This window comes from Mauremys reevesii, linkage group 9 (assembly GCF_016161935.1).
Source record: "Mauremys reevesii isolate NIE-2019 linkage group 9, ASM1616193v1, whole genome shotgun sequence".
Taxonomy (NCBI): Eukaryota; Metazoa; Chordata; order Testudines; family Geoemydidae; genus Mauremys; species Mauremys reevesii.
In genome coordinates, this window is record NC_052631.1 from 96,859,528 (window position 1) to 96,879,920 (window position 20,393).

General features: G+C 45.0%; 1 protein-coding gene across 10 annotated transcripts in view; it reads left to right on the plus strand.

Moving 5' to 3' along the window:
* Window positions 1–20,393, plus strand: part of ATP11C (ATPase phospholipid transporting 11C) — a 113,046-nt gene that overhangs the window by 18,204 nt on the left and 74,449 nt on the right. The window lies entirely within an intron of this gene.

Sequence of the window (20,393 nt, forward strand, 5' to 3'; positions counted from 1 at the left end):
CAAGAAATGCCCAGATTCCCTTGCCAGAAAGATAAGCTTCAGCAAAGCTCGTGGGAGTGCATGGAGATAGCTGACTGTGCTATAGAGAGTGATTCCAGCGTCGTAGTAGATGGTTTGGCCATTTCTTTTTGGAGAGGTTTCCTGACCGTTGCTCTCCTTACAGGGGTGCACAGAAGATAAGAAATACCCTTGCTTTTGCTGCAGTGAAAAGCACTCTTAGGAGCGTGTAGGACTGAGGCCACTTGGTGGCAGCAGGGGTGCTGGTGGTGGTAATTTTCATGTCCAAAGCATTTACACATGGTGCGGGTGGGAATCGTGCTATGTGCCTAGATTGAAAGCAGCCACTAGGTTATTGCCTTTAGACTGAGGCTAACACAGTCTTTAGGCTTCCTATGAGTGGATTTATTTTCCTCTTTGGTGCAGTCTCTGCTCTTTGGCAGCTGCGTTTCTTCAGTGTAGTGGCTTTGTCAGTTTCTGGTGAGGCAGATGAGGTCATGTGTTTTCTCCTGGGCAAGGCTTACAGCTGCATTAACCAGCCTGATAGGAACCGGAGCCAAAAGGATTTCCTGAGGATAAACGAGAGGTAGCGTGTGAGATCCCTCTCTTCTGACTGAGCTACTTACAGTGTCGGTCACTGCATGAGAGCCCCAGTGAAACCTGTTGAGAACCAACTGGGGAGGACGACTGATGGATGAGAGTAACTCTCTGAGGCCCACAGAAGGGAGACATAGGAAAGCCACTACCTTAAATTATCGCTAGGGAAATGGGGTGACTGGAAGCTTGCTCTGCTGTTGAAACTGTCACTGGGGGCTGACGGCTTCCTGTCTGATCTGAAAGAGGTCATGTTCACCTGACGTGAAGAATTGAGGTTTCCCCTGAAATCTAGATCCGCCCACCATCTAAAAAAAAGAAACAAAATAAATATTCAGAAGGAACGAGGAGACCTGTTTTTGAGAAGAAAAGCCCCGTGTCCTGGGTATACGGTCATTGAGGGGATGGGAGAACATCTGCCATTATGTTTAGGGATTCTCTCTTGCACCAACGTCCCAGACAGGAAGCTATGTATAGAGGTGGAGGAGAATCCATGACGTACACAAATGAAGTTAAACCCAGCATGAGCGAAGTTAGTCATAGGCGCGTTTTGGGCCAATAATACAAATACTGGCCTCCACAGACAGCTCCTGCTTTTGCCATAAACCTGCCCCAAGCATCTCTAAAGAGACGCCTATAAAATAACTCTTGCTGTATGTACAGAGGGCTTTCTGGATACTCAATATAGAGAAGTAATGATCCAGTGGATGAGAACTGGGAGACTTGGATAATTTCCCCAACCTTTTCAAATATGTCTTAATTTGGGGTTTCCAACTTCTGAGCTACTCAGGGCCAATGCTGAGCACAGACAACTTGTGTTGCCTTCAGCTGGAGTTGGGGGGGCTCAGCGCCTCTGAAAAGTGGGTCCTGGTTTTCACATACATACGTGTAAATAGAGAGTTGATCTACAGTTATACTAGAATGCTGTACTTACAGACTAAGCAGCGGGGGTTCCTGGGAGGGAGGTGTGTGAGTGGGGAGGGAGGTGGAGAGAGGAGTTGTTGGTATCTAGTAACAGGCTGAGTTTCCCCTTCCACTCTCACTGGGCTTTTGTACTGAAACTGCTTTGAAGGTTGAGACTGGCCTTGTAAAATAAACTGCTTTGCATAGCAGCTAATAGATAAGAAACTCTGGTTGTTTAACAGGGGAAATAAATGGACTGTGACAAATTCAGGGCTGGAGTAGCTATTGGGTTCCGGGAAGTGGGCGGGCAGAAGCCCACTGCTAAAGGTCCCCCCACCCCTCCAGCTTAAGGGGAGGATGTACAGGACCTCAAAACCCAACTGAGCTCGGGGGACAACTAATAAAAGAACAGGGACAGGAGTGCGGTCAGAGTAGGCAGGCACAAAATACATGGTCTCTGATAGGTGCCGATTGTGGCCCTTTGGCTGTGGAAAATGATGAACAAAGTCAATGATTGGGGCTGGAGGGGTAGAAATGTTGTGGTTAGTGAACTAGAATGACTTTGACTTTAACTAACAAGTCCATGTTTTCTGGGTTGTATTTGTTGTTGTTTTTTTCAATCAAGAAATTAATTGCTTAAATGCTGATTCCTGAGGACACCCTAGCCTGCTTTGGTTAATGAACTGAGCCATGTGTTACTGCAACTACTGAAGTTTAGTAGCATAATCGTGCTCATTTCTCAGTTCATTCATCCCAATTTGGGCTTGCACTGGGACTTCCCAGTCTCACAGCCCAAGGGTGAAAAGCCTCTCATTTGTGTGTGGTGTTTTTGCAGTAAACTGAAACTTGGAACTAAATATATCAGGGCTTGACCTGATTCTGCTCTCATTTACATGGGTGCAAATTGGGCATGAATCCACTGACGCCACAGGAGTAGCGCTGTTGGAGAACAGGTGTGAGGTCAGACTCAGGCCTCCTATTTCACAGATTGAAAATGCTAATGAAATAAGATAATAAAATAGCGAACCTTTGAACCCAGCTAGCTCTTCTGTTTCAGAAGGCAGCTGATTTGAAGCTGTATTAAAAAAACAAAACATAACTTATGTAACTTATATACACCATGGATATATAAGCTCTTTACAGGAGGATTATTGGGAGTGGACTGCATCCACCCTGACTGAATTGCCCCTTTCAACACTAGTTCTCCACTTGTAAGGTAACTCCCTTCTCTTCATGTATAATAATAATGCCTGAATCTGCAATTTTCACTCCATGCATCTGAAGAAGTGTGGGGTTTTTTTGTTTGTTTTTGTTTTTTTTACCCATGAAAGCTTATGCCCAAATAAATCTGTTAGTCTTTAAGGTGCCACTGGACTCCTCGTTGTTTTTCATTGACATCAGTGGCCTTCGGATCAAGCCCTTATATCAGGAAACATATTACTGAGGAAAGTGCTTCTACTGCAGGTTGTCAGAGGCTCTGGAAATCAAGTCTCTCTTTACCAGTTGACTGACTGAAAGGTCACAACCTCGCCTCTGGGTGGTGGAAGTGGTGACAAACAGAATGAGAAGCTGCTTTCTAGGTGATAGGATATGGAGAATACTGCTCCAGGTGATGAAACAAAGCTGGTTTCAAACCGTGTCCTGGGCAATGCAGGTAGATTCCTGTTGGCTCAAATGCAGAGAAGTCAGACAGGAGCAGTGTATGGCTGTAGATGGAAGAGTTTTGAGTAAAAACTGACCAGAACCCCATGCCGGATGTTTAAATTTTGTATTTTTATAATTCAAGAACTCTAGGCTCTCAAAGAACTGGGAAGGGACTGAAAACCCAGCAGACTATTGCCATTCCAGCTGACACAAACTAGTTAATTGCAAACTTGGAACCTTTCCTTCCCCCCCCCCCCCCCAAGCCTCTTTGTATTCATTTTTGTTGGCTGAAGTCACTGGATTTTCTTGGAAATGCTTATTGGATTTCCGAGAGAGCCTGCAAATGGCTGCAATGAGAGATGTGAGCTAAGCGTGAAAGGAGTTGATTTTTGAAAAGGGAAGAGACCACATTAGATTTTCTTCATGACTTCTGTACATCCTCCGGGACCTCTTTAAAACCCAGCTTCAGTTCTTGTCTCTCAAGTCTTCTTGTGACACCTAGCTTCATGTGCTGACAACACAGCGGTCAAACTTTTTAGTTTGTTCTGCCAAAAATAAAATAAAATGCTACTTATGATGTAAATGATGGGTTTCACAAGCCAGCCAATAGGGCAGGCGAAAGAGTCCAAGTGTGTTCGTTCAGAATGCTATGGCATCTGTGTCAGCATGAGTGACATTTTCCATGTAACAGCAGGAATTAATGAAGAGCAACCCAGTGTCTGCTCTGGGGTTTAGAGGAGACGGATGCGATGGGCTTTAGCAACACACAGCTGTCCTGGTGCTGCAGTTGTGGGCAGTGTGACTCGGTTGTTCGTGAAGAGCAGTTTCTCACTATCGCTCTCTTTAGACTGTTCTGTTAGTTCAGAGATGTGCCTTTTGTTTCTTATTTTCACATCTGTTGTGATGTAAAACGCAGAAGTACACACACTGCACTGCCTGCTCTTGCATTGCTGCGCTGTTCAGTCGCTCAAAATGCCTTGTGTGGAAGGAGTTGAGTTAAAAATACCTAGAGTTGGGCCTTGGGGAGTGTCTGTTTCAAGTATCAGAGGGGTAGCCGTGTTAGTCTGGTTCTGTAGAAGCAGCAAAGAATCCTGTGGCACCTTATAGACTAACAGATGTTTTGCAGCATGAGCTTTCGTGGGTGAATACCCACTTCTTCGGATGCAAGCAGAGTTTCAAGTGTAGTTTTGGGATCTGCAGGGAGCTTTGGCTTCACCCCTTTGGATTTGAGGGCATTTGCACAGGGCGGAAGTTCTGTGCTGCTCTCCTCCGTGACCACTCGATGCCTTGGTCTCCTTACTACACTGTGGAGCTGCAATTGCGCTAATAGAATGGAGCGGAAGTGAATCCTGACCTCAATGGCATTTAGTGGCAGAAAACTCAGGTGTAAAGGGGCAGCTTCCTGTCTCCACCACCTGTGAAGCCTGGATGGTTTGCTCTTCTCAAAACACTTCCAAAAAGCATGTGCAATCACATGGCTTTCTGGTAACTTTTAACAACTCGCTGAGCTCCCAGTGTTGGATATAATCATGAGCGCATAGAGACTGAATTTCAGTCTGAAGTTACAGCATGTAATGCGTGGGACTAAGCAGAGAGATGGGATGGTTCTAAAGTCGACCAACGCTGGAGTTCTACATCGAACAGGAAACAACGGTTCTGCAGAGGGAGACTGACAGTCATTGCCCTGGGCTGTGTTGATACCCAGATTGCTGGGTCTTTGCTCCTGGGTATTTCAGGCTTTGGAGGGCACATGCTCATCTTCCCTTGCTGCACCATTGACAAGTACAATCCACGTAACGCAGAGGTCCTGTCAGGTCACACGTTTGCGCTCTGACCCCGCTTGGTACATCGTGTCAGGGAAAACCCTGTTCACTCTCCTCACTGGTTGTGGGAAACTCCATCGGGGCATCTCTGAAGTCGTTGTTCTGGGACCAGAGTAGTGAAGAGGAAGGTGGCGCTGGTGGAGGCTTCATTGGTGAAGGTCCTTATCAGGGAAAGGAGCCCAGCCTCCCCACCACCCATAAGAACGGCCGTACCGGGTCAGACCAAAGGTCCATCTAGCCCAGTATCCTGTCTACTGACAGTGGCCAATGCCAGGTGCCCCAGAGGGAGTGAACCTAACAGGCAATGATCAAGTGATCTCTCTCCTGCCATCCATCTCCACCCTCTGACAAACAGAGGCTAGGGACACCATTCTTGCCCGTCCTGGCTACAGCTGCTGGTAAGTAGGAAGGATGCTGGGATCTCTCCCAGGGCACTCTCCCTCCATCTTGCAGAAGAGAGGAGCATTTTCTTTTAGCCTGAGCTGTCCTCTCTATGTGCTGGTTGAGAACTCTCTCTCCTTGCCCTCCCCAGAGATGTTTAGCTGCTGGGGTGGGGTTGGGTGATAGAACTAGCATCATGTCCACCTCTGTTCTACCCCTGTTGTCTCTGAACTGGAGGGAAGAAGGAAGATCTCTATACTCCACTAACTCATCTTTCTCTCTCTCTCTCCCCCCCCCACCCCTTGCCAGGGCATGCTGGTGTGTGGAGTTCTCAAGCCCTGTATGACCTTGTAGTTCTGAAGTGCATTGGGATCCTTTGTGATTAGGGGGTTTACATAAATGTCTAATAAGACTGTGCCCCAGTGACCTTTTCTTCCGCTGGGAGAGCTGAGGACCATTAGCCGTAGCCTCCTTTTGCGTGTCTAGTTGTCTCTGCAGCAGCTTGACCCAGAAGCTTTGTTGCTGCAGACTTTGAGATTAAGAGACTATTTCCAGGCACCTGGCCCAGATCACTTCCTCTTCCACTGCACGTATCAGCAGGGCCATCAGATGACCGAGCCAAACCCTCATGAAGAGGAAACACTGTCTCCCTCCAGGTCACTGTGGAGTCTGTGAAGCATAAGGCTGGCTCATCATTTGCGCGCTTGCTGTTGATCATTACACAAACTGCTCCCAGTGGGTTCATCTCCCCTGCTAGAGCCCAGCGAGGAGCTGATCCTTCTTGGCAACGGGAAGAGTTGTGCTCAGTCAAGTTCTTTGTTCCAGTTTTGTAGTTGTTTTATCCCTGCCCCGCCCTCTAAGTAGGTTTTTTTTTTTTTTTTCCAAGCCAACTTTTCCTGGAATCTCAGGCTATTAAAACTATTTTTTCCCCATGCAAAAGTCATCCTTTCTAAAACGGAGAACAGCCCTTCCTTAAAGCATTTATTTATGAGGCAGCATGGTCTAGTGGATAGAGCATTGGAGTGGGACTTGGGAGCCCCGATTCTATTCCTGACTCTGCCACTAGTCTGTTGGGTGACCGTGGACAAGTTGCTTCACCTTTCTGTGCCTCAGTTTCTCCAGATGTGCAATTTCTCCTTTGTAAATGCCCTCCTTTGGAAAGCGTGTTGAAATCGACTGATGAAAAGCACTGGGTATTTATTATTTTGCCTGACATGTTGCACTAATCGCTCTGTTCCCATTTCCTTGTGTTATTCCAAGTCTGCAAATCTGCATGCATCTCCTTTGTTTGGATGCTCATTGCCTTGTAACCTCTCCAGGAGAGGGAGAGGCTGTGCAGACATTCCAAGGACTGAGGACTTGCCCAGCTGTCCAGGCAGCTGAGGTGGTGTGACAGTAATGTCCCACTTTGGGGAAAGGGCCCATCCTGTGAAAACCAAGGATGGGGGTGGGGAGGGACGAGCATGAGGAAAATGGGTGGGCCAATTTCATTCCTGGCTGTTACACCAATGGCACTGGTGGAGTTGCACCAGGGATAAAGTTGGCCGAGTGTTTTAAGCCCCTTGTCACATACGTGTGTGTGTGTGTGTGTGTGTGTGTAAACATCCTCAAAACATTGAGGGTTCATTAACTGCACTAAAAACCTGGTGGCAAAAACTACAGCTTTTTGTTTGGTTTTCCCTGGTTTTTTGGCCATTCCGGTTCCCCCCCCCCCCCCCCCCCGGGCCCTGAAAAGAATCACAGATCCTTTCCTACCTACCCCCAGTATATCAGCCTTCTTCGTGAGTCCCCCCAAAAAAAATCAAACCCAATGTCCCTCTCCTCCCCATGATCTTGGGGCACATTCCCTTCCCTGATACCTCTCGCTCACCTGTAGCAGCCGGTCTGATTTCCCTCGCTAGTGCCTTCCTTGGTTCCCTGGCAGAACCCTTCCCAGGCCCCTGGGCTCACTGGCCTGTCAGCTGCTCCCAAAGTTTGGGTCAAGAATCCATAGCAAGGAAAGTGGATCATATCAGAAGCACAGGCCTGAGGTTAGTTAGGGTTGGACAGTGGGCGGAGCAGGTGACATGAAACTTGCTCAAGTTGAAGTCTGAACCGTGCAGCACTTGTGGCCAAGAAAACAGCTTGCAATGATAGTGGTTCCTTCTCCCTGCCTGATTGCGCTGCTTGGGCAGCCTGTAAATGGCTGTTTACCATTCAGCTGGATTAAGTTTCATGCACTAGCAGAAATGGACATCCCTTCCAAATAAGCCTGAAACAGTCAGACTTTGAGGTTTTTATACCTTGAGGGCAATAAGGCCTGTTGGAATCAAGAATGACACACTGTCAAAATCTGTGGAGTAACATCAGTTTAAGGTGGTTTGAAGGAGATTGCAAACAGGCTCAGAGATTTTGCTAGCACAACATTATTGAGATATGAGGGCAGGGGACTGGACTCGAGGTCCCTTCCAGTCCTAAAGTCTATGAATCTATATTTCACCATAAAAGCCATGTAAAAAGTCCTCTTTATCCTCACTCTGGGTAAGGAAATATATTTTCCCTGCTATATCTTATTCATCTATTTATTATGGTGGCTTATGATGATAACTGCATAACTAATTCTGACTGTTTTTTCCTTCACCTGTGTTTTTAAAAAGAGAAGTTGATTCTGTATAACACAGTTTGCATTTGGTGTTAGTTTGTTGCAACCTTGGCTATATTTTTCTGGCTGAAATTATGTGAAGAGCATGAGCCTGAATACAGGTGAAAGGATCTTTCTTTAAAACTCCAGCTTTGCTCTCCTTAAAGCATTGGACTTCAACCTTCCAATTAGAATCTGCCATCAAAACACCCCATACCCTCCGATGAAAGTAACTTTCCAGCTGGTCCCTGCTTCCCTAGTTAAATGACCCCTCCTCCTGGAAAGCATTTGTTTGAGTTGAATGCGCTCCACTTCATACCACACTGATCTTTGCTCAGCTTTTGTGTAGAGGTTGTTTTCCTTTTGATCTTGCTAGGGTTTTTTTTTTATATTTTAAAACCAATATTTTGCTTCCCTGGATTTTCACATTGTATCGAATGCCTCTTTGCTATAGAAGCTAGATTTGGATTAAGAGTTATGGAATTCTCTATAAACCAGGAACTATGGCAAAGATTATGGTCCATGCGGGTAAGAATAGTCTGTTTAGTTACTTAATTAGTAAATGTTTAGTAGAAGTGTTGCAGCCAGGTATTAATTTAACTGCCACTTCTGTGAATAGTAACTAACTGCAAACAGTCATGTAAAAAACTGCTACAAGCATTATGATAAAAATGAGGTGATGTGGCAATAAAACTGACCCAGACAGAGAGCCTAGTTTGCTATAATGAGGAGTCCAGTGGCACCTAAACCCGCTTCTTCAGATAAACTCACATCTGAAGAAGTTGTTTTTTTTACCCACGAAAGCTTATGCCCAAATGAATCTGTTAGTTTTCAAGGTGCCACCGGACTCCTTGTTGTTTTTGTGGGTACAGACTAACACGGCTACCCCTCTGATACTTAGTTTGCTATAGATCTGCTGACTTTTGAAAATTGCCGCTGTGTGTGTGCGTGCGTGTGGGTGTGCGTGTGCGTGCTTTTTTAAGTATAGATCAGCTTTTCCCTTCTGCATCAGTTGGTAAATGGAACGATACGAGGGTGGTTAGACTAAGGGCTTGTTTACACTTACTGGGGGATCAATACATTGGCGGTAGACCGGCTACATCGACCGCAGATTGCTCCCCTGTCAACTCCTGTACTCCACCTCATCGAGAAGAGTAAGGGGAGTCGATGGGAGAGCATCTCCTGTTGACGTCACGTAGTGTGGACCCCACGGTAAGTAGATCTAAGCTATGTCTATTTGAGTTACGCTATTCACGTAAATCAAATGTGTAGCTTAGATCGAATTTCCCCTGAAGTGTAGAGAAGGCCAAAACCTGTTACTTCAGAAGATCTAAGCTGAATAACTTGACTTAATACTTCCTAAGCCTTTTGGCTATATTTAGGGTAGGCTGTGACTCCCTTCAGTTGGGGAAAAGCTTTGTATTGTTGTATGCTCTGTAAGTACCTCCAGTTTTTAGCAGTTTTCACTTTTTAAAATGTCTCTCTTCCCCCGCCCGATCCTTTTCTAGGACAGCTGTTTGTGATTTGCCTTGTGGAGTGAAAACAGCTGTAGTGAATTTAGAAGTTGTTTTGATTAGTTTGGTTGTTTCAAGTATATTCCCCACGTGGTTGTTTCTGTTGCTCGGAGCCTCAGGAAAGACACTTCTTGTTGTTTCTGTTAGAGTAACACAGTGGTCCCTAAACTGTGTGCCTTTGACAGGCCTGGCAAGCCCCCCTGGGGGGCGAGGAGGGAGGGAGCACCACCTGACCCAGATCCACTCTGCCTCCAGTGAGTGAGGGATTGAACCTAGATCCATTTGTTATACCGTGTTTATCTCTGTCATCAGCAACCACGCTTGATCCTTTGTCTTACGCAGGGAAAGAAACTCAACAACCCTTAAATGATTTGAAGAAAACCATCAGCCTGACGTTTTGCTGTGCAGATGTCCTCCTCTCATAGGCTTTCCAAAGGAGATGTGTGTTTGGAACTCAGAATTGGTTACTTTGTATAGTAAATCCATTACTTACAGTTGCTCCATGCCTGAACTGGAACTTATTGCAAAAGAGGGTGCTTGGAACACAGCAGTAATCCTCTTTTAAAATATGTTTGTGAAGTTTACAATGCTTATCTTGATTTGTACATGATGGAAACTGTGATATATTGCAGCAATAGTGCTCTGGTGGTGCTGTAACATATACAGCTAAGCAATACACACTCAAAGCAGGGCAAAAAAATCACGTTGTTGAGTTATGGGAGTTGTGCACCTGTGCATGGCTCTGAAAATGTGCTTTTCATAGGGTGGATTTTGAAGGGCAGACTAACATAAAGACTCTTAGTGGAACAGCTTCAGCACACTGGTGACTTTTAAAATCTCAAATGGAGAGTGAATACTTTAAAGTACAGTTTGTGTTTGTTTCTAGGCTGATGTTTTGAAAAGGAGCCCTAAATGTTTGGATTTCAAGTTTGAAAGTTGATTAGCGTGTCTATGAGCATAGCTTCCAAATGGATTGATAGGCTTTTTAAAATGATAATTGTTTGGTAACACAGCTGAAATAGGTTCTAAGCCAGGGGTTTTCAGACTCTTGTCCTGGCGACCCCTTTCACATCACAAGCCTCTGAGTGTGACCCCCCCCCATACATTAAAAACACATGTTTATATATTTAACACTATTATAAATGCTGGAGGCAAAGTGGGGTTTGGGGTGGAGTCTGACAGCTCATGACCCCCCAGGTCATAACCTCATGACCCCCTAGGGGTCCCAACCCCCAGTTTGAGAACCCCTGTTTTAAGCTTTTGTTTCCTGTCTGACCTATTCCTGCATTTCCTGGTCTTGTGCACCATAGGGGCTGTTGCTCTGTTGAGGTGAGGGGAATGTCGAATGTTGTGAGAATGAGACTTAAGTGATTTCTCTTCTTTCCCAGTTTCTCTTCCCTTTTCTGTCGTCACCTCCCATCTCATTTTCACATATTTCTGGTCCTTCTGTTACCTCATTATTATAGGATCAGCTTGCCCCTATCTGGAGGAAACCCTATGAGTGAATGAAACTACCTAGGCTTGAGCTCAGAGTTTCCTGCAAGTTTTCGCCTCAAGGGAGGTGGGTTTGGGGACATGGGGAGTTCATAAAGCCACTCTAACTGTGTCTTGATCTATGGAATCACAGCTCCTCTTTAATAGGAGGTGTCTGATTGTAGCAAACAGTTACAACTATACCTAAAATTGTTTGAAAATGAACATAGCTTGAGTTCCAGTTCTGTCTCCCTTGTTTACCAGGAGCAATATCCTCTGGCATATGCACTACAGCAGGTGGTGACATCTAGTGGCTGAATAATTTACTGCAAGTCCGCATAGGTATCATAACATGCAATCTATTTCCAACCCCTTGTACAGAGGCAGGAGCTGTCCAAATGGCGTTGTAATAGCCAAAGGAGGAGGAGGCTGGGGTAATTTGAGACCTACCATGTTGTACATGCATGTTGGCCTAATAACTCCTAATCCTACAGCCCCATTTGCAAGACACTTGTGAAAGAGCTTTTGTTCTATCAGAACCTGATTTAAAAACCTCTAATAGCCTCAAAACCCACTGAGCATTGGCTTTGTGTTGAGGTGGTCCTGATCCCCAGCAGCTCAACTGTGAGTGAAGCTTTGTTGGAAGGTCTGCAGGTAGCAGCATAAGTCACAGTAGAGACTAACTGAATGTGGAGTGAGTGCAGGTGATGGCCCTGAAACATCTCAAGAGGAGGTTGTACTCAGGTGAAGCAGGTAGGGGTGCTTGATCTTCCTCACTTGCCAAGACACCCTTTCCCCTTGGTCAGTGGTGAGGTCCTGTGGATCTCGGGGCATCCACAGATTGCTGGAACCCTTGTGTAGAGGTCCAGTATATCTGCACAGCCAGTGTCTTCTGATCCTCCTGGCATCCAAGTGTTAACGGTACCTCTGCATGCACTCCCTGCTGGGGAGGTGTTTCCAGCAGGTAGGGAGAGAATGCATGTAATATCCTGTCAACAGACAGCAATAATCTTCTTCCCTAAGCTTTCTGCAGGGGATGATGAAGCAGTGAGTGACCACCCCCAGACTCATTTCTTTCCCCCCCCCACACACACACTTGATCAGGGCTTCCATGCTCTTTAGACCAAAATACATTTGATCTGCCACTGCTCACCTGTGCAAGCTAAATCTGAAAAATATTTGGGAGGTCTTGTTCCCTGACCTCTCCTGCAAACATCCAGCCACTTACAGAGGAGCGTCATAATTCAGCCCGTGGAAAAACTTAATTGTGTGATTCATCTCCTCGGTGGAGGAGCCTTGTGCCACGGGAAGCTATGACATTTCTTATAGTAACGCCCATGCTGATTACTAGCCTTTCATACATGGAAAAAGCACCTAGATCCACCAGACGATGAGACTGACACTTGACTCATAGATAAGCAATGTATTTTCTTTTTGGTTTTTATAGCAAAATCTAAATCTTGATTAAATAAAGTAGAAAAATCCCTAAATTCTCTCTCTAATATGCACATTAATGTGTATATTACACATAAAAAACGGCAGCCTCTGCTTTTAAATTGCTGAGAACACTGTAGTTAAGGTCTCCTTCGACCAATTAGTCAGTAACCTGTTACTATGGTTTGTAAAATGATGAACTATTTAGTGCTGTTGTCAAAATAGCAGCTTTCAGTTCTACAGCAAAATGAACAAATAACCTTTGTTAGTTATGTAGAAGATTTTGTATGTGCATTCGCTTACTTGTTAACTGGAAAATCAGAATAATTTGTAATGGGTCGCCCAACTGTTTGTGTGTCTTCATTGGTGTTGACATACTATAGTGTCAGGTGCCTTAGAATTTCCTGGGATAGAGAGCACGTTTCTAGTGCAGAAGATTACCAGAAAGTGGACAAAGCAGGACAAGCCAGGCTGGGAAGAGAAGGCTGGTTGGACCACGTAACAGCAGAGCTTCTCCGCCTTGTGGCATTCTCTGTCCAGATCTCTGGGGTGCAGCAGGTTAGTCGGGGCTTTATGCTTGTACAAGCTGTTGCAGTTGAAAAAATGGAGGAGGAAAAGTAAAAGCAGAATTGCAAGACTCAGTACTGATGCTAATGCAGACTGGCTGATGGAAGAGCAGATGTGAGGAAGAGGCAGACCTGTCTCGCTGGTAGACCATGGTCTCTGTTATAACTAGAGAACTGTGTGCTTTGTACGTTATTCCTTCTTCGAACAAGGAAAGGCTGTGCTTGTACAGTGAGCCTCGTATGTTTCATAAAAATGTTAGTGGGATTTTTCCTTTTTTTTAAAATTTGTTTCTCTTTCGAATGGGGAAGTTTGCAACATCCTGGTTAGAGTTCCCTGAGTGCATTTCTGGCAGTGCTTTCATTTCCTCTCTCTTGAGCTAGAGAGATGCTAGCAAACCATATTTGGCTCCAGTCCGCTGCCTCTTGGAGCCTTTAAAGGGATTGTGGGACTTGGTACTTGCTTCCTAATCTCCAGCATTCTTCTTCAGATTTAGAAGGCATTGTGTGAATGGCCCTGCCTCTCGCTCCTGGATCTCAGGTTCGTGGTGCTTGCTGTTGCCTCATAAGTACAACAGACTTTGTCTGTGGCCTTGCTTTCTTCTCTAGTTTCAAAGCAATAATCTTTACTTCCTGGCCTAACTGTCATGCTCATGCTCTGCAGTCCAGAGAGGTCTGACAGCCACAGCTCACGCTAGAGGTGACTGCGCTGCATTGCACATGAAACTCGGAGTGGATAGTTGGTGACATGATTGCGGATGGAATGTACTATGTAACTGTAGAGATACTGGCTGCAATCTTTGGCTTCTGCAAATCTGAAGGCGCTATATTGATCATTCTGTAAATGCTCTCTGGGCTCCGAAGCCAGGCTTGGGGCTTGTGTGCTGCCCTGGGTATTTATGGAGCACGTTTCGCACAGCTCTTTTCTTCGCAGAACGGCAGCCTGTATTGTGAGTTCATCTTGATTATTTAATCTGCATTCCAGCAGAGGTGTGTGGGCACATCTGCCCATGTGAAAACCCACCTTTCCAAACTCCCATGGATCTAGGTATAAGTAAATTTTCATAGGTAGGGCAAAATCTCCCCCTCTGCTAGCATGGGGTGGGGCAACTTCAGGAGCTGAGCAGGAGACTCCCAGAGCAGTGCTCTGACTTCCTGGCCTCCCCCTGACCCCATGTATGGTGTAGGAGGTGGGGAGACATTGGGGAATAAGGGGGATGAGTGTGAGAGGGATTGCCGCTCTCTGAGACGTACTTCACCCACGCTGCTCGGTGTGCATGGCTTTCGCTTTTTACATTAAATAAGAACAGCTATATACGGTCAGACCAATGGTCTATTTAGCATAGTATCCTGTCTTCTGACAGTGGCCAGTGCCAGATGCTTCCAAGGGAATGAACAGAACTGGGCAATCTGTTGAGTGATCCATCATCAGATGTCCTCCAGTCCCAGCGTCTGGACTGAATGACATGGAGATTAGGGGCACCCAGAGCATATGGTTGCGTCTCTGACCATCTTGGCTAATAGCCATTGATTCCGCAAACTTTCCTCAGATCCTAGCTAATGCTGGACGTTGCTAATCTAGCGTGAGTTTTCCCAGTGCCTTTTTTCTGCCTCTGGAATTTGTGTGCGGTTTGAGAAGCATTTCCTGCAGCAGGGGCTTTTCAGCTGAATGGAATGTTAGGACATGAAGCCAGAGGGTGTTAGCTATGTACCACTGCAGCAGCAGAGCACACGTTTGCCAGACGTTTGGCGCATGCTCAGCATATTGCATTGTTGGGTTGAGTTTCAAAGCAAACAACCTAAACTAAGGATTAAAAAGAATGAGAGGAGTTTGTATGGTATCTTAGTGCTATATTAGCCTGTCTGGCTGTTTAATTCCTTCAAGAAAAAGTTGGAAACTTTACTCTATTGATTTAAAATCCAAACCTTGAGTCTGGAAAATTCAGCAAAATCTGAGAAGTTCCTTTGTATACAGGTAACACACGTGAATGCCCTTAATTTTCTGTTTTAAAGTGGTCTAGACCTGTGACAGATATTGGAACCATATGCAGTATCTTTGGGGGGAACATATCGTATTAAGTGTGTCTATCACTGTGAGCCAGGGATTTTATATATGATTGTGGCCTACTCCGTAGGGGCAGGGTGGTTATCACAACTGTTTCCAGAACTAAAACAGTGGGAGATGATTAAAGTGAATCACTTAGGACAGTGGTTCTCAGCCTTTCCAGACAAATGTACCCCTTTCAGGAGTCTGATTTGTCTTGCGTGCCCCCTAGTTTCTCCTCACTTAAAAACTATTTGCTTACAAAATCCGACCTAAAAATACAAAAGTATCACAGCCCACTTATTACTGAAAAATTGCCGACTTTCTCATTTTTTACCACAGAATTAATAAAATAAATCAATTGGAATATAAATATTGTACTTACATTTCAGTGCATAGTATATAGAGCAATATAAACAAGTCATTGGATGAAATTTCAGTTTGTACTGACTTCGCTAGTGTTTTTATGTAGCCTGTTGTAAAACTAGGCAAATATCTAGATGAGTTGATGTATCTCATGGAAGACCTCTGTTGAGAACCACCGACTTAGCTGGTAAACGCCTCCAGAGAGATACCACCCTCTGGGGGAACTTGCATAGACTGGTTCAGACTGTTTTTTCTCCAGAAACCAGCAAGCAAAGAAAGGGCTTTTGATGTAAAAAGGCTGAGTTTAAACTTACTCAGGGCCTCCTTTCTGATCCAGTAAACGGGCAGGACCTGCTGTCCAAGGGCCTCAACCCTTGTGGAAGAGTTGGAAAGACTTTGGCCTACCAGGACCCCATAAGACTGATGTGTGAGGTCTGGTTAGCTTTTAGCATATATGGAGGAACTTGTATTGGTTTTAATGTTTTCTTTGTAACACGTTTGCCTTAAGAATAAAGGTGCTTGCTTAGAAGTAGCCATGTGGCAACTTGTAACTGCTCATAGCCCTGAGAGGGAGAGCAATTTGCAGGCGCTGGCCTTTAGGCAGACTGCCTTGCTGGGAGCATCGCAGTGTAAGGCAGTGAGCTCTGTAGCTTTAAAATTCCGGGCTGGAGGAAGAGGGACCCAGGTCTCCACCCACGAGAAGTGGTGGCTGAGAGCTGGAAACCTTAAATGAGTGCCCTTGATGGATCACAGAGGGGGAACACAGATGCATTCAACCTGAAACACTGACAGCATCAAAAAAGCATTCTGCAGAATCAGGCAAATCCCTACTGTTCAGAACAGGGGTGGGCAAACTTTTTGGCACATCCGGGTATGGAAATTGTATGGTGGGCCATGAATGCTCAAGAAATTGAGGATTAGGGTGCGGGAGGGGGTGAGGGCTTTGGCTGGCGGTGTGAGTTCTGTAGTGGGGCTGGGGATGAGGGGTTGGTGTGCAGGAGGGGTCAGGGGTCCAGGCTCCAGGTGGCGCTTTCCTCAAGCAGCCCCCAGAAACAGTGGCATGTCCTCCTTCCAGCTCCTAGGCGGAGGCACAGCCAGGCAGCTCTGTGTGCTGTCCCATCCGCAGGCTCCACCTCTGCAGCTCCCATTGGCTGTGATTGCTGGCCAATGGGAGCTGCAGGGGCAATGTGCGGAGCCCCCTGGCTGCCCCTATTCATAGGAGGCGGAGGAGGGACATGCTGCTGCTTCTGGGAACTGCATGGCGGCCTGGCATGTGCAGAGCGGGGCAAGCCCCGAACCCCGCTCCCTGGCTGGAGCTCGAGGGCCAGATTAAAATGTGTGAAGGGCTGGATGCGGCCATAGTTTGCCCTCCCCTAGTTTAGAGTCTGGTAGGCACATCAGTCTCTGGGCAAAGATGCTACTTAATTTAATGTGCCACACTCTTGGGAGTAGAAAACTAGTCTTCCTGTCTTGGTTTCAGTTGGAACTGCCCTGGTTTACAGCTTGCGGATGCTTCCTGCTCTCTGTTAGATTATTTTCGAAAAGCGGCTTCAAAGAAAATGTTGTTGTTGCTTTTCTGAACATAACAGTGTTTTTCAACCTGTTTTAAAATTTCCTAATACGTAGCATTAAGTACCAAGAAGGAGAGACTCTGAGACCCCCGAGATAAACTACAAGCTTAGTACTGCTGGGAACAGAACTCTCAAGGTCATGCAGTTGTGAGTTTCTCAGTGTGGTGTGGTCAGTGAATGAAAATCTTACATGCAAGATAGAATTTAGAAAGGATGGGAACCTAATTAAGAAATTATTGTTGTGATTTGTTCTAAAATGGTCACTTTTCATCTGCCAGGAAGCTTTTGTGTGGCTGCCAATCAGAAGCCAGTGCAAATGTGTCAGCCCAACAGTATACTCCCATCCAATGCTTTCCCCATTCAAGTAAAGAATTTCTGAGGGTTACAGGTTACTGCTTTCTACCCATACAAAGTAATACCCAGTATATATCTGTATGGTAATAATGTATCGATCTAGCTGTCAAATATTAATTGTAAAAGCCACTTTTCCTGCTATTGAATTGACTCAATTTATAACAGGTTGGGATTTAATGTATAAGAGCTTTCCAAGTAGTGGTATTCTTCTCACTACATGATCTTTCAGGTTCCTTGCCTCTTACATACGTTACATTTAGTGCGTTCTTTGTTGCATTAAAAAAGACTTGCATGTAGTTGCATATTCCCTCAAGAACTTAAAGCACTGAGTAAATTAAAGATAATGCAAGACTTGTCTCTACACTTGGAAATTGACCGCAGTAGCTGTTCTGTAATAGCTATTCTAGAATAGCTCTCCGTGTGGAATAAGAGTGCCATTTGCTGGTTTAGCTTAATTTGCGCAATCCGCTTTGAAAGCATAACTATTCTGGAATAAGAGCATCCACGTGGGGAGCTATTCTGGTATCGCTATTGCAGTTTAAATTTACATCCTACTTTATTCTGGATTAACTTCCAAATGTGAACAAGACCTAAGAAAATGATCACAGAGTTATAGCTAACCCTCTGACTTTTCCTCCCAGCAGCAAATGTAAGGCACTGGGAATCTTAAGTGTTTGTTGGATCTTGATTTATGCACAAATATTGCAGAATGCAAAATGGGAATTGGTTTGACTGTCTCCTCATGCCGTTTTTGCCACTAGACCAATGGGGCACATCTTTGCTCTCAAGATTTTTACAATCTCCTTTGCAGGTCCTGCCTTCCTGTGGGTTTATGTACTTCTTATCATAGTGGGGCTTTGATCCTGACTGGGGACTCGGAGCACCACTACACTGAAAACAATTAGTACTAATATCCTCCTGGAAATGTGTTCATTTGGGTTTTTTTTTTAATTTTTTATTATTTTGGGGTCCTTTTTGTGTTTCCAGGTCAAATTTTTTTCTGTCAGAGTTTTCCTTGTTTGGTTTTGGTTGGAGAATGTGTGAGAGAGAGAGCATGAGTGGGGGACGCAGGGAGAGAATGTAACAGGTCTGTTTTAACGAGGAGAGGAATTCTTTTCACATTTGACCCGGATCTCTGACATGTTTATAAATACCCCATGTCCTGTTGTTCTCTTTGCTATGAAGGCTATCCGGTCGAGGGGATTTAATTAAGGTGTGACAGTGGTTATAATTCATTTGTAGCATCTCACTCTGGTTTAAAAAAAGAAATCTGCCTGCCTGCCATATTTTAGCCTCTTAACATTGATGTAGAGCAGGGGTCAGCAACTTTTCAGAAGCGGTGTCCTGAGCCTTCCTTCATTCACTCTAATTTAAAGTTTCGCGTGCCAGTCATACATTTTAATGTTTTTAGAAGGTGTCTTTCTAGAAGTCTATAATATAGAACTAAACTATTGTTGTACGTAAAGTAAATAAGGTTTTAAAAATGTTTAAGAAGCTTCATTTAAAATTAAATTAAAATGCAGAGCCCCCCGGACCAGTGGCCAGGACCTGGACAGCGTGAGTGCCACCAAAAATCAGCTCGCGTGCTGCCTTCAGCACCCGTGCCATAGGTTGCCTACCCCTGAGGTAGAGCTTTAAAGTGCAACTATGGGATTGCGTGAATCCTACAACTATCTGCATGAAACTGGGATTACTTGGAAGGGTTTCCAGATGACTACCTGAGCTGTTCTCCTATATAGTAGCAATTTCCTGCACCATGCTGGGAGCAGAATGGATTTTCCACATTCACGTGGGTTTGTCTCTGGGAAATCCAGTGTTTTTGAGGAGGAGAATAGCACAGAGAGCTGTCAAGGAAAACGTACTTCAGTTGGAATGGCACAGAGGGAGAGAAGGGCAACTAGAGGGGAAACGTGAGATACTGAGAGCTGGAACGGAGAGACCTGACAAGGGAAGCGTTGAGAAAACCCAGTATTGTAATAAGATGAGTCAGGCCTCAAAAATCATGATTGGCTTTAAACTCCTGAAATTCAATTTTTATTTTTTTTTTAATTCTGGATTTTGAGCTTCCAGAGTTCCATGTTCTCAATCTTTCCTTTGAAAACATGAAGGCTAGAAACATACTTTATCTCTGCTTTCATTTTGTAATCACATGACACCGGGAGCTGTGACTTTTTAAGAGAAACCCCAAATATGCTGAGATTAGTGATTACAAACTCAAGACTTGGCGGGATGGTTACTACCAGTTGGACTGGCCCTCCAGTGTCCTGATATCCCAGATCATAGATGTGGGTATGATCCTCCCTGCCAGCAGATGGAGAATGTCAGATTTGTGATGCAGTCATTCATCGTGCCTACCACAGTGTGCCTCAATGGTTTCCACCTCCAAGGACTGGAAACAATATTTTTTGTCTGCTGAGACTTCAGTTAAGATTAGCGTTGCTTCCTAAAAATCTCCGTAATGAAATCTTTTCCTTTTGAAACGGTGGAAGTCCCTTTTGTGAGTGTCTGCCTGTGCTCACCGCCCAGCTGAAATGTTCTTGAGCACCTGAATGCTTAAACGAGAAGATAAATAATTAATTTTCCTGACACATTAATAACACAGCTAACACCTGCCTTTTTGGCGCACTGCAGATGCTTCTACCTTGAGTAGATGAACGTGCACATGGGGACTTTTAGTGCCTGGCAACAGAGTCCACGCAGGTGCCTAGTGTGCAGAGTAGATTTATATCCAATCTTGCCTCAAATGGAAGTGTTTCTGTAGACAAGCTCTAAGAAGAATTTTTCTTAAATAGTCACGCAATGATGTTTTAGCGGAACATATGAAGATTAAAAAGGAAACAACAAATCAAAATGTTTAGAAATGACTCGGCCACAGATCAGAAGAGATTTCAAGGTTGGTGTAAAGATGTGTTCAGAGGTCAGACGCTCAAAATAGCTCACATTGGGGAGCCCCAGGCAATGACTGACAAAGCCCTTAGAGGGTATTTTCCCCCCTCATGAAGCAGAAAGTGGAAAGGTTTCTTCTTAGTAGCAGTTTAAGGCAACTCAAGCAGATTGAGATATTTCCACTTGAGAGATGCCAGCCACTAATAGAACTGCTCAGCTGTAGAGG